Source organism: Beta vulgaris, chromosome 8, assembly GCF_026745355.1.
Source record: "Beta vulgaris subsp. vulgaris cultivar EL10 chromosome 8, EL10.2, whole genome shotgun sequence".
In the NCBI taxonomy this organism is placed as follows: Eukaryota; Viridiplantae; Streptophyta; class Magnoliopsida; order Caryophyllales; family Amaranthaceae; genus Beta; species Beta vulgaris.
The window spans coordinates 36,186,387-36,203,342 of record NC_079209.1 but is presented as its reverse complement, the minus strand read 5'-3'; the positions used below and the strand labels follow the sequence as shown (position 1 = coordinate 36,203,342).

The following is a 16,956-nucleotide window of genomic DNA, read 5'->3' as shown; positions in this document are numbered from 1 at the left end:
ATGGAAGGTTCACACACCAAAAATCAGAAACAAACACACAAATAAACAACCCAAACACGCAGCCTTCCCCGGCAACGGCGCCAAATTTGGCGAGCCAAATTTGGCGAGGCCTAAGTCGTATCGGCTAACGCGCAAATAAATCAATACTACCCTACACAAACGTAGTATAAGGAAGTAAGGTTCGAATCCACGGAGAAGGAGGGTTTGGTAAGGTTAAACGTGTGTTGTGGTAACAATGGGGGGGGTTCACTTAAAAGTATAACTAAGAAGGACTAAGCAAACGAAAATCGAATAATAGACAAATACTTGGCAATCAATCTTAACAACCAATTCAAACTTTGATCATAGAACAACTCAATTCTTATAATTACTTGAATGACCTATTGTGAATCAACAGATTCAATCTCCTCTAACTTAGTGGTAAGATTAAGCGAGCGCTCTAATCCAATCCTTAACGGTTTAACAACCTAGTCCAAGCGTTCTAGATTCAATTAAACAATTAAATAACAACTAAGGAGATGTCAATAGGATAAACTTGCATTCACACAAGCGGTCAAACACAAGTTTATGAGATGATTCTTCTCATGCACAACTATCCAAAAGCATGTGATAATTGAGCACAAAACTACCAATTCTAGATAATCTCAAAGCAGACAATTATCTAGATAGCAAAGATTGTAAAGAAACCAAAAGTTAAATGATCAGATTAACTCAAAGTACACAACAATCTAGCATAAAGAATATGAAGAATCATCAAACATTCAAGCAAATATAAGGTAAAGATTGAACTCACAAAATGGATGAAAAGATTGCTCAAATTGATTTACCAAGTTAGGAAATTAGTTCCTCATAATCCAAAATAATCACTACAACTTTTCTTTTTAATTGTTCTCTCTAAAAAACAGATGCCAAACTCAATCACAACACAAAAGACTAACTAATGTTTTAATCCGCAAAACAGAGGAAACGAAACGTCATTTCCTTACTACAGGGGTCCGCGACCGCGGAGATTAGGTCCGCGCCCGCGGAGGTGGTCCGCGACCGCGGTGGAGTCGCGGAGTAGCTCACGGCGAATTCTTTTGTTTTTCCTCCGAAATTCACAGCGACCGCGGTCCCTAGCCCCGCGACCGCGGAGAATGCCGGTACAACTTCCTTCTTCTTTCCTTGGATGCTTCCTCAATTGATTAACATTTCTTCCCATCTTTGTTTCCTTGCCACTCAAATGCACTTTGTTGACTTATTCCACTTGTACACTTGACTTTGTGACTTGGCATTTTCTTCAATAGCACATTGTTACAATTGGACCCTCTCACCAACATAATAGAAATTAAAGAACTCAAATACCAATTGTTGAGAAAGAGTACAAAATCATACCAAAATATGTTCAAGACCACACAAAAATAGCCAAATAAGTACTGAAAAATGCCATATGAACATGGCATATCAAAAGATTATCTCGATATGAGTTTCAAAGCATCATCTCGTATTGGATATCATAAGATCATTCTTGTTCCCTATATTGAAAAGTATGCTTGTTGAACTCACTTTACTTTTATTATTCGATAATTAAGTTGGCCTATTAATTGTTCTACGATTAAAAATTATATTTTCTTGTTGTAGGGCTCATTGGACACTGCTTGCGATATGTTTGTCACGTAACGAAGTCTACCACTTTGATTCTTTGCGTCGACAACCACCACGTTCCTTACTAATCAAATCATTGTTAAATAGGTAGCATAATCGAAACTCAATATATGCGCACTTATTAATATTACACTTTATTCATCATGTTTATATAGATAAACAGTTAGTACATCTAATCTTATAATAATGTATTCTGTAGTGTGATGAAGCATGTTAGTGCAACAGGACTTCGAGCATCAAAAGCTCTTGTTTGAAAATCAGTCGAGGTAACATGACCAATTTATTTGTCCTTATATAGAAACACTTTTAGCCACATACTAAACATCTAACATGAATGTCATTAGATGCATCCTTTGGTGAACATTTAGTATCCGCAACAAGAAGATGGACTTGCATGTGGCTATTACGTGCTGAGGTGTAATCCCCCACATTTTTAAAGGATTTTCATAAATATATTAAAGTATTTATGTAGTTATATTTAAATCCAAATGAGTTTGGAAAATGATTTGACTTTTAAAAAGGGTTGACTATTTTTAAAAGTCAACTAAAAATATTTTCATAGCTTAATAAAATTGAAAATGTTTTAATTAAGCATGTCTTAATAAAAGCTTTAAGTATTAAAAGTATTTATTTAAAAAGAAGTTTAATGGAATCGAAACTCCTAAAAGGATAAAAAGGAAAAGAGTCCTATTGATGTTTAAGTCCTAAGTTGATCATCTTATTAGTCATCAAATCTTTTTAAATCTTATCTCTTTTCCTAAACCTAAAAGGATTAGTTTTGTAAATATCCTAAAACCCAATTATTTTATCCCACACAATTATTTTCTTCATAAATCACGTCCTTCACTTCACTTCTTCCACCTTCGACATTTTTCTCTCTTCCTCTCTCTTTGTGCGTGAGTTCTTATTCCTCTCAAAAAAAAATCGTTTCTTCTTCGCTAAGTAACGTTTCTTGTTGAACAAGAAACGTCACAAATATTTTCTTGAAGCCAAGATTCTTGCTGCCGCCACCCTTGCTGCTGCACACGCTGCCGCGCGCTCTTCTCCTCTTTGTTTTGGTTGTTTTCTTTCTTCTTCTCTAAGATTCCATTAAAGTATTATTTTTACATTATTTTATTGTTATTAGCATGTTTATGATTTTAATTATGATTTATATGAACATATATTTCGGTTTCATATGTATAAAAATAATAATTTCAGATTTATTATTTTCATTTTTATTATGAAAATATGGTTTTTAGGGTTTTAAATCACTAGAAACTATATATTTAAAGTTAAATATGAGTTTTGATTAGAATATGATTTTTATATGCATTAAAATATTTTCAGAAGGTTTATAAATTTTTATAAATGCTGGAATTTCAGAAAGTTTGTATTTTAAGGTTTTTAATGATTTTTAATCACTAGAATAGTTGTACTATACTAGGGATTAAAAATAACAAAGTTTAATACATAAAAACGATTTTTAAAGACGTTTAAAAGGGTTTGGGACGTTTTTAAAGTTGCTGTAAATTTTTAGTTCAAGTATTTACTTGTTATTTTATTTTCTAGGCGGAGAATTCATAGTAGGGGACTTTTAGATCGAAAAAGTGGCCTACCGTTTCTTTACACAAGGTACGTACATAGTCTACGTGCTATATGGTTTAGAAACATGCCTTAGGGATGTTTTTATTTATTAGTATCATGTATAGGACCTTGTTGTTCATATATATGATTACTGAAATTGTTTTACATGTATTTTGCCTATGTTGCTACATGTAAACTAGAAGTAGTTATGAATAGTATGTTTGTATGGAAGTTTGATGCAAGCAATAAGTTCAGTTTATGTATTAATTCGTGAGTGAATTAATGTAAGTAAGTTGAATCATGTGTTACATAGATTCTGAGTTTATTTATTTATCTTATAAGAACCGTGGATCTTATTTGGTAAATATGAGTTATACCTATATAAAGGTACAGTTTACTGTTGGCTAGGTTCAACAGGCAAGTTAGTAAAGAATAAAAGAAGTTAAAAGAGTCTTGATGTAAGTTGTGAACACTTGTTGATTCTAAGATTAAAAAGGAGTTTTGTGATGTTATGTATTATTAGTTGTGAGTGTTATGTGCTTGGTTGTGTCAACACAAGTATAAAATGAATGCAACGTAAAGTGAAACGAGAATAGGTTATAGACTTTAGACTGGTGCACGTCTAGAGTTGGACACTAAGGGTTGGGATTCATGGTGAGCGTGCCGTGGTTTTCCTAGGATTGGATTGATCACCTTTCCTCTTTAGCTCAAAGGTTCCTCGATATCGCAGGTCAATTTGGATTACGGAGTCATGACCGTATTTCCTATTTCAGTATAGACAACTCGTCCATAACTATTCCATTTAAAGAAAAATAAAAGTTTAGAGTCTAGTTCAGTAAGAGTCATCTGCAGTTTTTATATGCTTATATTATTTATTCTACAAGTTGTGTTGTAGTATCATGCTTAGGATTATTTATGTCTGATATGTAGTACTCAGCTTTGCTGATTACGTGCTTGTTGTGTGTGTGATCATGGCTTTGCCTATTGATCCTGTGATGATCCTTCTGGTGAGCAGAGTCGGTATTGCATTGACATTACAGGTTTGCAGAATGCATCACATTGGGAATCTGGAATGGAGAGGCTTATACTTAGCATAGTTTAAGTTGTTTTCGTAGGGACATCTTTACTTAAGTTTGAGGTTTTTAGTTGGTGTGTTTAGTTTCAAACATTGTCATTTATTTCATAAGTTTAATAAAGTTGAATTTCGTTTTAGTAAATTGTTTTCCGCTGCAAAATTCTGAGTAAGCCGAAACGTTATCACACGGGCGATAATGCCTGGGTAATTCTCTAGATTTGTTATAAAAGTATTTTCTAGAAAGAGAGAATTATCGGGGTGTTACAAAGTGGTATCTGGGAGCTTTAGGTTAGTTTAAGACTTATAGGCGCCTAACTAACTAGCTTATTAAGTGACTTTAGCTTCTTAAGTTACCTAGCTTATGGGTTATTTGAAGGAAACCTTAGTATTGCTCCTACGTTTCATTTCGAAAAGTTAGACACAAAATATTTTGAGGATCAAAATTTCTTTTTAAGAACCGAAATTTTTCGGAAATTGGGGTTCAAAAATTGTGTTTTTCGAAAGTTTGAAGGGTCCGAAAAAAAAAATTAAAAAAAAAAAAAAAAATTATTTTCGAGTGAAATTTTTTTCGAGTAACCTTGGAGCCCAAAATTTTTTTTAATTATTTCGGAAAAAAAAAATTTATTTTAGGCACAAAAGTAATGTTATTTATAAAAAGTGTCTGCATTAGTTTCATGCCTTTGAGGTTTATAGAATGGCATTGTGAGAATGGGTAGTATAAGAAGGGCATATAGGATAGAAATATTATATGTCTGCATTAAAAGGTTAGTTCTGCATCATTATTATTTTCTTCCCTGCAAATAAGTGCATTATTATTTTTCTTCCCTGCTAATGATGCATGAATGTTTTCTTCCCTGCTAACTGTTATATTCTTCTTGCCTGCTAAGGTGTTATTTTTTTCATGCCTTTGTTTTTGTTTACCCTTTGATTATTTATGGGAACACGTTAGAGAGAGTGTTAAACCATTATGGTTTATTTGTTGTAGATCCCTAATCACGTCTGCCAGACAAGTTAATAGAATTGTCAGGCAAGTTAATAGAGTAGGAAGCCATCATAACCCAATTATATTGAGTGATGATGAGAATGTTCGATGTCATGAGCCTGGAAGTTATAGTTACATTAGCTTGGAGATCAGTATGCATTATGAGTTAAAAGTAGGTATCCCTGTTAGCGATATATGAAGTAATTCAAGAGTTTGATTGTACTAGAGTGCAAACCTGAAAGGACATCTATCATATTATTTGGAGACCTTATTTGAGCGATGTAGTGTTTTAGAGATGGATGAAAATGGACATCAATCCAAAAGATATGAAGATCTACTAGATCTAGGAATTCATTATTATATTGTTATAATATTATTATAGTGAAGATTGGAGACTTTGAAGATGAAATGTTTACTCCATATAAAGGAAATAAGGATGAGAATGATGGTGTAATTCCATAGAGTATTTATTTATGGTTTAAGATTAGTTGTTGGAAAGTAGTCAAGCTACAATGGTTTAAATTTCCTTATTCTGATTATTTGAGGAATAAGTTGGTTATTTTGGATTGGGAGAATATTCTTATTATCGATTGAGGAATAGAAGTTATTATTTCTTTATATGAGTGAGTAAGAATTTATTCTGGGCACGTGATGGGAAATTTTTATTATTTATTATCTTTCATATGTGATTATATTCTTGCTTGCTTGTTTCTACTTGCACGTTGATGTGAATATATTTACATGTGATTATGTGATTATTAGAGAACACTTCTGTTGAAACTTAGTGGAATTGTTGTTGATGCGATCTTTAATGATCAAATCAATGTTGCCTTATTAGATGGACATGTAAGTTATGCTGGAACCAAAGTAGAGTTATGTTTCAGTCGCGAAGTAGAGTGTCAAACAAAATTATGCCTTAGCTGCTGCTATTCGCCTATTGGCAAAGAATTTGACTCGAAAAAGTTTAGTGTCCCCATTCTACTGGGACATGTTTGAGAGACTAGCTAAGATTAAACTGTCGTACCTTAAGGGGTAAGCTGACCCTATCCTCTTAGAGAGTCGGATTAGGGCGTTTGAAAAGATTTTTGGGCTGTGAACTGTCCTGAGAGTGTGAAAGTAGGTCAAGTTATATTGTATCTGAAAGATGAGACTGACTTATAGTAGAAAGAGAATGAGACTAGACTCGGTATTATGAAAGAGTTTATTTGGGAATCCTTTATTGCTGCTTTAAGAGAAAAGTTTTACCCTGCTTTTATGAGGAAACTAAAGGCCTAAGAGTTTATCAATCTTAGGATGGATAGCATGACCATCTCTAAGTATTATAGCAAGTTCATAGCGTTGTCTAGATTTGCATATGAGGTAATAGCCACTGAGGAGTTAAAGGCTCATGATTTGAGCAAGCTTTGATTGAGGAAATTCAATTGGGTTTAGTAGATTTTGAAGTGTTGATTTGCCTATTAGCATACCTATTGGAGAAATCATAAGGTGTCCAAGTTGTTAAAACTGCCTTTGAAGATAGGAGGTGTTGTTTTCCGTCTGACTTAATAAATTTAATTTGGGAGACCTAGATGTGATTCTTGGGATGAACTGGTTGAGTCTTTACAAGGCAACATTGATTGTGAAGTTCAAAAGGTAGTGTTGAGAAACAACCTTCGGGAAAATTGACCTATATAGACGATTTGGGAAACCAAGAATTTGGAGTGATCTTGCTATGCAAGTGCAGAAAGTTGATGAGAAAGGGGTGTGAGCTATTTTTCTGTAGCGTGCAAGATGTAGTAAGAAGCTGATTAAAACTTGAGGATGTTCCGATAGTGAATGAGTTTATGGACGTATTTCCGAGTGAAATTTCAGGTATGCCGCCTGCAAGAGCTGTTGAGTTTACCATAGACTTAGTTCCTGGAACTGCACCTATATCTAAGGCACCTTATAGAATGGCACCTCCTGAGATGAGTGAGTTAAAGACGCAATTGCAAGAACTTTTGGATAAGGGTTATATCAGACCTAGTGCATCGCCTTGGGGAGCTCCTTTTGTTCGTGAAGAAAAAGGATGGGAGTATGAGTTATGTATTGACTATAGGGAGTTGAACAATGTTACCATTAAGAACAAGTACCCTTTGCCTAGAATAGATGACCTATTCGATCAGCTTAATGGAGCTAGTGTGTTCTCGAAGATTGACTTACGTTCAGGATATCATCAATTGAGGGTAGCTGATAAGGATGTACCTAAGACTGCCTTTAGAACGCGTTATGGTCACTACGAGTTCACTGTAATGCCATTTGGGTTAACAATGCTCCTGCTATATTTATGGACTTGATGAATAGAATCTTTCATGAGTTTTTAGATAAGTTCGTAGTGGTTTTCATTGATGACATTTTGATATATTCGAGGAATGAAACCGAGCATGATGAACATTTGAGGATATCTTGGAAACCTTGAGGAAGAACCAACTATATGCCAAGTTCTCTAAGTGTGAGTTTCGTTTGGAGAAAGTAGCATTCTTGGGTCATTTTGTGTCTAAGGAAGGAGTCTCTGTAGATCCTGCTAAGATTCAAGCTGTGAGTGAGTGGCCAACTCCAAAGAGTGTGTCTGACATTAGGAGTTTCTTGGGTTTAGCTGGCTATTATAGGAGATTTGTGAGAGATTTCTCGAAGATAGCAAGACCTATGACTAATTTGATGAAAAAGGAGTCCAAGTTTGAGTGGAATGAGAAGTGTGAGGAAGCTTTTCAGACTTGAAGGATCGTTTAACCACTGCACCTGTCTTAACCCTACCTGATGGGAATGAGGGATTTGAGGTCTATAGTGATGCTTCAAAGAATGGTTTGGGTTGTGTGTTGCAACAGAATGGTAAGGTAATAGCTTATGCGTCGCGTCAATTGAAACCTTATGAGGCTAATTACCCTACCCATGATCTAGAGTTAGCTGCCATTTGGAGACATTATCTTTATGGAGCAACTTGCAAGATATTTACAGACCATAAGAGCTTGAAGTACATATTTACCCAAAAAGACTTGAATATGAGGCAAAGAAGATGGCTAGAGTTGATTAAGGATTATGATCTAGATATCCAGTATCATGAGGGGAAAGCAAATGTGGTTGCTGACGCCTTGAGTCGAAAATCGAGTCATAGCTTGAGTGCTTTGATAGTCCCTGAGGAGTTGTGTAGAGATATGCAAAGGTTGAACCTAGAAATTTTAAATCCTGGGGAAAGTGAGGCTAGACTTAGTAACTTTCTTTGGGAGTGTCAGTTTTCGATGAGATATTGAGGGTCAAGTCGGGGATGAGCATCTAGAAAGATTAAGAGAAAATGAAGCAAGGTAAGGAAGTAGACTTCAAGATTCATGATGATGGGAGTCTAAGGTTAAAGGGAGGTGGTGTGTACCACAGAATGCAATGACCTTAAAGAGACGTCTTATGGATGAGGGGCATAATACTCCGTATTCTGTGCACCCTGGGGGTGACAAGTGTATAAGGATCTTAAGGTGATTATTGGTGGCCGAACATGAAGCAGAAGTAGCTGAGTATGTGTCTAAGTGTCTAACCTGTCAGAAAGTGAAGATAGACCATAAGAGACCCATGGGGAAAGTCCAACCTAGAGGTTCCTGGATGGAAGTGGGATTCGATTTCTATGGACTTTGTGACTGCCTTACCCAAGTCGAGGAGTGGAAATGATACCATTTGGGTTATAGTGGATAGACTGACCAAGTCCGCTGTTTTCATACCTATTAAGGAGACATGGAAGAAGAAGCAACTCGCTACAACCTATATCAAGCATGTAGTGAGATTGCAGGAGTTCCAAAGGACATTATCTCGGATCGTGACTCTAGATTTCTATCTAAGTTTTGGAAAAAGGTCCAATCAAACCTTGGGACAACATTAAAGATGAGTACCGCCTTTCACCCTGCGACCGATGGTCAGACTGAGAGGACTAACCAAACTATGGAGGATATGTTGCGAGCTTGTGCTATAGATTTTCAAGGAAGTTGGGAGGACCAATTAGATTTGATTGAGTTTCCTTACAACAATAGTTACCATGCGAGTATAAAGATGGCACCTTTTGAGGCGTTATATGGACGGAAGTGTAGAAGTCCCATTTGCTGGAATGACTATAGTGAGAATATAGTTTTGGGGACGGAATTTATTGAGGAGACCGTCAAGAACGTTAGATTGATTCAGGCTCGAATTCAAGCTGCGCAAGATAGGCAGAAGAGTTATGCAGACTTAAAACGGCCGAAGATGAGTTCGCTGTAGGTGATAAAGTATTCCTGAAAGTATCACCCACCAAAGGCGTTATGAGATTTGGGAAAAAGGGCAAGCTGAGTGCTAAATATGTAGGCCCATATGAGATTTTGGAGCGCATTGGGAAAGTAGCTTATAGATTGGCTTGCCAATGGATTTGAAAGATGCATGATGTTTCATATATCCCAATTGAAGCGCTATATCCCTGATGAGCGCCATGTGTTAGAGCCTGAAACGAGTTCAGATAGATAGTAGCCTCACTTATGAGGAAAGACCTGTCAAGATTCTCGACAGGAAAGTGCGTAGTACGCGTAACAAGGATGTTCATATTGTCAAAGTTCTTTGGTCTAACCACGAGTCAGAAGAGGCAACGTGGGAAGCCGAAGAGGATATGAAGAAAAAGTATCCAGACCTATTCCTTGAGGTGAGTTACGAGGGCGTAACTCGTTTTCTTTAAGGGGGTAGAATGCGATAAATTTCGCGCTTTTGTTATTTTTATGAGATTTTCATGCATATGTATGCCTATGTTGGGCAATTTGCACATGTTAGTGCAAAAGAAGTAGAGTCTCCGCATAAGAAAAGTGTTCATAAGTAACACAAGTGTTTTAAAAATGGGAAAGTGCACGAGAGGCACTACCTTTTCTCCAAAAGTTTTCGAAATGTTAGTTCAAACTTTTGAAAGTACGGGGGTTTGTGTTAAGTTTCGGGACGAAACTTCTTTTAAGGGGGTAGACTGTAACCCCCACATTTTTAAAGGATTTTCATAAATATATTAAAGTATTTATGTAGTTATATTTAAATCCAAATGAGTTTGGAAAATGATTTGACTTTTAAAAAGGGTTGACTATTTTAAAAGTCAACTAAAAATATTTTTCATAGCTTAATAAAATTGAAATGTTTTAATTAAGCATGTTTTAATAAAAGTTTAATATTAAAAGTATATTTAAAAAGAAGTTAATGGAATCGAAACCCAAAAGATAAAAAGGAAAAGAGTTATGATGATTAAAGTCCTAAGTACCATCTTATTAGTCATCAAATCTTTTAAATTTATCTCTTTTCCTAACCAAAAGGATTAGTTTTTAAATATCCTAAAACCCAATATTTTATCACCCAATTATTTCTCTTCTTCACGTCCTTCACTTCACTTCTTCCCCTCTTCGACATTTTCTCTCTCTCCTCTCTCTTGTGCGTGATTCTTATTCCTCTCAAAAATCGTTTCTTCTTCGCTAAGTAACGTTTCTTGTTGAACAAGAAACGTCACAAATATTTTCTTGAAGCCAAGACTGCTGCCGCCACCCTTGCTGCTGCACACCTGCCGCGCGCTTCTTCCTCCTCTTGTTGTGGTTGTTTTTTTCTTCTTCCTCTAAGATTCCATTAAAGTATAATTTTTAATTATTTTATTTTATTAGCATGTTTATGATTATTAATTATTATTATTATGAAATATATTCGGTTTTCATATGTATAAAAATAATAATTTCAGATTTATTATTTTAGTTTTAATATGAAAATATGTTTTTTAGGGTTTTAAATCACTAGAAACTATATTATAAAGTATAATATGAAGTTTTGAAGAATATGATTTTTATATGCATTTAAAATATTTTCAGAAGGTTTATAAATTTTATAAATGCTGGAATTTCAGAAAGTTGTATTTTAAGGTTTTTAATGATTTTTAATCACTAGAATAGTTGTACTATACTAGGGATTAAAAAAACAAAGTTTAATAATATAAAAACGATTTTAAAGACGTTTAAAAGGGTTTGGGACGTTTTTAAAGTTGCTGTAATTTTTAGTTCAAGTATTTACTTGTTATTTTATTGTTCTAGGCGGAGAATTCATAGTAGGGGACTTTTAGAGATAAAAGTGGCCTACCGTTTCGTTTACACAAGGTACGTACATAGTCTACGTGCTATATGGTTTAGAAACATGCCTTAGGGATTTTTATTTATTAGTATCATGTATAGGACCTTGTTGTTCATATATATGATTACTGAAATTGTTTTACATGTATTTGCCTTGTGCTACATGTAAACTAGAAGTAGTTATGAATATGTATGTTTGTATGGAAGTTTGATGCAAGCAGATAAGTTCAGTTTATGTATTAATTCGTGAGTGAATTAATGTAAGTAAGTTGAATCATGTGTTACATAGATTCATGAGTTCATTATATTTATTTACTTATAAGAACCGTGGATCTTATTTGGTAATATGTATAGTAGATTATACCTATATAAAGGTACAGTTTACTGTTGGCTAGGTTCAACAGGCAAGTTAGTAAAGAATAAAAGAAGTTAAAAGAGTCTTGAATGTAAGTTGTGAACACTTGTTGATTCTAAGATTAAAAAGGAATTTTGTGATGTTATGTGATTATTAGTTGTGATGTTATGTGCTTGGTTGGTGTCAACACAAGTATAAAATGAATGCAACGTAAAGTGAAACGAGAATAGGTTATAGACTTTAGACTGGTGCACGTCTAGAGTTGGACACTAAGGGTTGGGATTCATGGTGAGCGTGCCGTGGATTTCTAGGATTGGATTGATCACCTTCCTCTTTAGTTCAAAGGTTCCTCGATATCGCAGGTCATTTGGATTACGGAGTCATGACCGTATTTCCTATTTCAGTATAACAACTCCTCCATAACTATTCCATTTAAAGATGAAATAAAAGTTTAGAGTCTAGTTCAGTAAGAGTTCTGCAGTTGTTATATTTATTATTATTTATTTCCTACAAGTTTTTTGTAGTATCATGCTTAGGATTATTATGTCTGATATGTAGTACTCAGCTTTGCTGATTACGTGCTTGTTGTGTGTGATCATGGCTTTGCCTATTGATCCTGTGATGATCCTTCTGGGAGCAGAGTCAGTATTGCATTGACATTACAGGTTGCAGATGCATACATTGGGAATCTGGAATGGAGAGGCTTTATACTTAGCTATTTAAGTTTTTTCGTAGGACATCTTTACTTAAGTTTAGTTTTAGTTGGTGTGTTTAGTTTCAAACATTGTCATTTATTTCATAAGTTTAATAAAGTTGTTTTTTTTAGTAAATTGTTTTCCGCTGCAAAATTCTGAGTAAGCCGAAACGTTATCACACGGGCGATAATGCCTGGGTAATTCTCTAGATTTGTTATAAAAGTATTTTCTAGAAAGAGAGAATTATCGGGGTGTTACATGAGGTACATGTTCGATATCGTCAACCGTTGCACTAACGTCGATGATCTTCAAAAGGTATGTAACTTATTAGTATATGTTAGCTTAGGCCTATTTTTGCCTTTTACGCTTCCAAATCGTATTTATCGAGTCATTTAACCCAAATTCATTTTGAACATGATAATATGAGGCATAATGTAACTATTGTGTAGATTTTTAGGCTTGCAATTGTTGTAGGTTGAATGTTGGGAACGAAAAGGTCATTTTAGGCCTAGTTTTGCCTTTTTGCTTCCAAATCGTACTTATCACTTCATTTAACCCCAATTTCATTTTGTACATGATTATATGAGGTATAATGTAACTATTCTGTAGATTCTTAGGCTTGCATTTGTTGTTGGTTGTATATCGGGAACATAAATGTGATTTTAGGCGTATTTTTGCCTTTTCGCGTCCATTTCCTATTTCTCAAGTCATTTAACTCCATTTTCTTTTTGAATATGATATATGAGATATAATATAACTAGTGTGTAGAGTTTTAGGCTTGCATTTGTTTTTGATTGAAATTTGGGAAGGTATATGTCATTTTTAGAACTACTAACTACGGTAAATGATTGAATGCTTATATTATGTGTTTATTCCTTGGTTGTTTTGCAAGGTTTATATGAATAACACACCAAGTTTGAGGGTCTTCACCACAAAAGAATTACATGAAGTTCAGGATAAGTTGGCGTCCTACATTACCGATGATTGCTTATGATACATTTTGGTGGAATATCGTGATATAATTAGCTACATCTACTAGTTTGTATCAATTCTATGTACACTTTTTACATTATTAAATATATATTTAAAGTTAATTATTACGTTCAAAAACTTGTCATATATTATTGCAATTTGACCGGTTTTTTTGTGTCGAAGGGAGGTTTTGGGTAGGGGGTGGGGGCTGCTGGGTGGAGGGGATGGCAGAGGGTGGGCTGGGGATGGGGGTGCAGGGAAGTGAAAGTGGTGGGTTGGGGTGGGAGGCAGGGGAGGGGGGAGTGCAAGGGTTGGCTGGGGGTGGGGGGAGTGCAGGGGTTGGGGGCAGGTGGGCTGGGGGGAGTGCAGGGGGCAGGGCAAGGGTAGGCTGGGTGTGGGGGGTAGGCAGGGCTGACGGGGGGAGTGCAGGGGTGGGCCTAGGTGTGGGGGGCTGCTGGCTTGGGTGGGAAGGGCTAGGGGTAGGCTGGGTGTGGGGGTGGGCAGGGAATGGGCTGGGGTAGGCCTGGGTGTGGGGGGCTGCTGGCTGGGGTGGGCAGGGCTGGGGGCAGGGCAGGGGTGGGATTAGGCCTGTCAATCAGGTCGGGTTGGGTCGGGTTCGTGTTCGGGTCAAGAAAAATCGGGTTAAAAACCCCTAACCTGAACCTGATCTGTTTTATATTTTCGGGTCAATATTACCAACCCTAACCTGATCTGAAAATTATCGGGTCAACCTGACCTGATCTGTTTGACCTGAATTTTTTAAAAACGGGTTGTAAGTGGGTCAACCTGAACCTGTTTGACCCGATTTTTTCAGGTTGACCCAACCCATATAACCTGATTTTTTTTTACATTCAAAACAATTGTATAGTTCAATGAAATTTAAATAAACTTAGCTAACCAAGTTCATACTTGGCAATAACAGTACAACACATATAATTCAGATTTAGAGTTACACAAACAACTCAAACAAACGTTACACATTTAAAAAATTCAGATTAAAAAACAAAGCAAATAAGAAGAGATTAATTTGTGGATCCATTTTTGCTACAAATCTCCTCCTCTGCCTCTGATGAGAGCTCAATTTGCTCCTTGAAGTCTTCATCAGCCATATTAAGCTGGAAACCAAAGTAAACAAATAAATAAATAAAGTAGAAAAGATAGGAAAACAGAAGAATAAAAAAACAGAACATTTAACAAATAAGAAAACAGAAGAATAAAAAAAATACAGAACATTTAACATAGCAGAAAAAACGAAATAAAATGGCAGAAAAAAATGAAATAAAATAGCATAGAAAACGAGATGAAATAGCAGGAAAAAAAATAGCATAAAAAACAAAATGAAAAAACAGAAAGAAAAATGAAATAAAATAGCATAAAAAATGAAATAAAATGGCATAAAAAACGAAATAAAATAGAAGAAAAATAAAACGAAATAAAATAGCTTAAAAACGAAATGAAATAGCAGAAAAAACAAAACGTAATAAAATAAAATGGCAGAAAAAAAATGAAATAAAAATAGCATAAAACAAACGAAATGAATTAGCAGAAAAAACGAGATGAAATAGAAGAAAAAATAAACGAAATACAATAGCATAAACGAAATGAAATAGCAAAAAAAAAACAAAACTTAATAAAATAAAATGGCAGAAAAATATGAAATAAAAATAGCATAAAAAACGAAATGAAATAGCAAAAAAAAAACAAAAAAAATAGCTCAAAAAATAGAAGAAAAAAAGAAAGAAAAAAGGAAAAAAAAATTGACAAAAAAGAATACCTGAATGTTGAAGAAGACGAAGAAAACCAACGAAGAAGACGAAGAAAACCGAAGACCAACGAAGACGACGGATCGGAGCAGCGAATTGCTGCGGCGGAAGACGAGCGTCGGCGCCGGCAGCAAAGAAGAAAGTGAGAGAGAGAGTGAGTGAGAAAGTGAGAGAGAAATTTAGGGTTAGCCGTTTAGGAACTTAGAGTCTTAGACTGAGACTCTGTGTGTGAGAGAGAGAGAGAGATCAGAGAGTGGATGTTCATCTTTTTAGGGTTAGCGTCCTTTTTTTGGCTGATATTAGTTTTAGATGTTCATTTTTTTTGGGCCCAAATTCTTTGGGCTGGACAAATTAATTTTTAGTTTAATTATTCGGGTTAGGTTATACGGGTTGACCCGACCTGATTTTGACCCATTTACAAATCAGGTCAAGCGGGTCATTTTCAGGTCAGAAAATTCGACCTGAACCTGACCCATTTAACTTTCAGGTCGGGTTCAGGTCGACCCATTTAATATTTCGGGTTGAAAATCTCAACCCAAACCCGCTAATTTTGGGTCGGGTTCGGGTCGGGTTGTCGGGTTGGGTCGACTTTTGCCAGGCCTATGTGGGATGGGTGTGGGGGGTGGGCAGGGGGCTGCTGGCAGGGGGGAGTGTAGGGTGGGGGGCTGCTGGCAGATTTATTTATTTTTCAAAAAAAAAAAAGGAATACGAAGGGTTGCGGTTTTAATCAAAGGGCTGCGTTTTAGGCTTAAAACTGCAGCCCTTCACTTGAAGAAGGGCTGCGGTTTAATCCTAAAACGCAATCCTTCTAGCTACGAAGGGCTGCGTTTAGGAATAAAACTGCAGCCCTTCGTTTTGAAGGGCTGCGGTTGAAGGGCTGTTATGGAAAGGGCTGCTGGCCAAAAACGCAGCCCTTAGGGCTGTTTTAACCGCAACCCTTCCTTATTTTTCCACTAGTGTATGTAGTACTCAACTTTACTGATTACGTGTTTTGTTTGTATGTGCTGATCATGACTTTGCCTTATTGATCCTGTGATGACCCATTCTTGGTGAGCCGATTATTTAGTGCATTAACATCTACAAGTGTACAAATGTTGTATCATGGGAATTTGGGAACGGAGAGATTATGTAGCAAATTGGTCTATTTATTATTTTATAGTAGATACATTTACATTTAAGTTTGGTTTGAAGTAAAGTTATGTTGTTTGGTTTAAAAGTTATTTTGATTATTAATTATATTTCAATTCTAAAGTTTAATTATATATAATTTTCCGCTGCAAACTTCTGAATAAGCCGATACGTTATCACATGGGAGATAATGCTTTGATGATTCTCTAAGTTTTATATTGAAAAGGTATTTTGGAAAGAAGAGAATTATCGGGGTGTTACACTATTGATCAAAGAGTGGACGAACCATGAAACTCAAAGAGTTACATTAAGTCTCCTACAACACATATCTTATTCTAAGATCATATGAACTCCATGATTAGTATTGGCGTATTTATAAAGCCATACGCCAAACCTTAAGTCTAGTGGAAGCTCGTATTTAACACTTTATATTAATTAAATTTATATAAAATCAAAGTGCTTAGTGAAAGAGAAATGGACTACAAGTCGAAGAGTGGATGAAACCTATTTGAAACCCTTAAACTTTAGATCAAAGAGTGGACAAGCCTTGAAAGTCTAAGATTTACACTAAGACTCCGACAACACATAGCTCATCATGTTTAGTATATGCGTATTTACAAAGCCAAGCGTCAAACCTTAGGTCTAGTGGAGGCTCTAGGAAAACCACCCAAG

At 35.6% G+C, this 16,956-nt stretch overlaps 1 long non-coding RNA gene across 1 annotated transcript; it reads right to left on the bottom strand.

Annotated features, from left to right (window-relative positions):
• Positions 1 to 14,223: 14,223 nt before the first annotated feature.
• On the bottom strand, positions 14,224 to 15,753 carry LOC130589679 (uncharacterized). The gene is made up of 2 exons (XR_008967306.1): positions 15,168 to 15,753; positions 14,224 to 14,508 (listed from the first exon to the last, which is right to left on the bottom strand). It is a non-coding gene; the product is annotated as an uncharacterized LOC130589679 (long non-coding RNA).
• Positions 15,754 to 16,956: the final 1,203 nt, after the last annotated feature.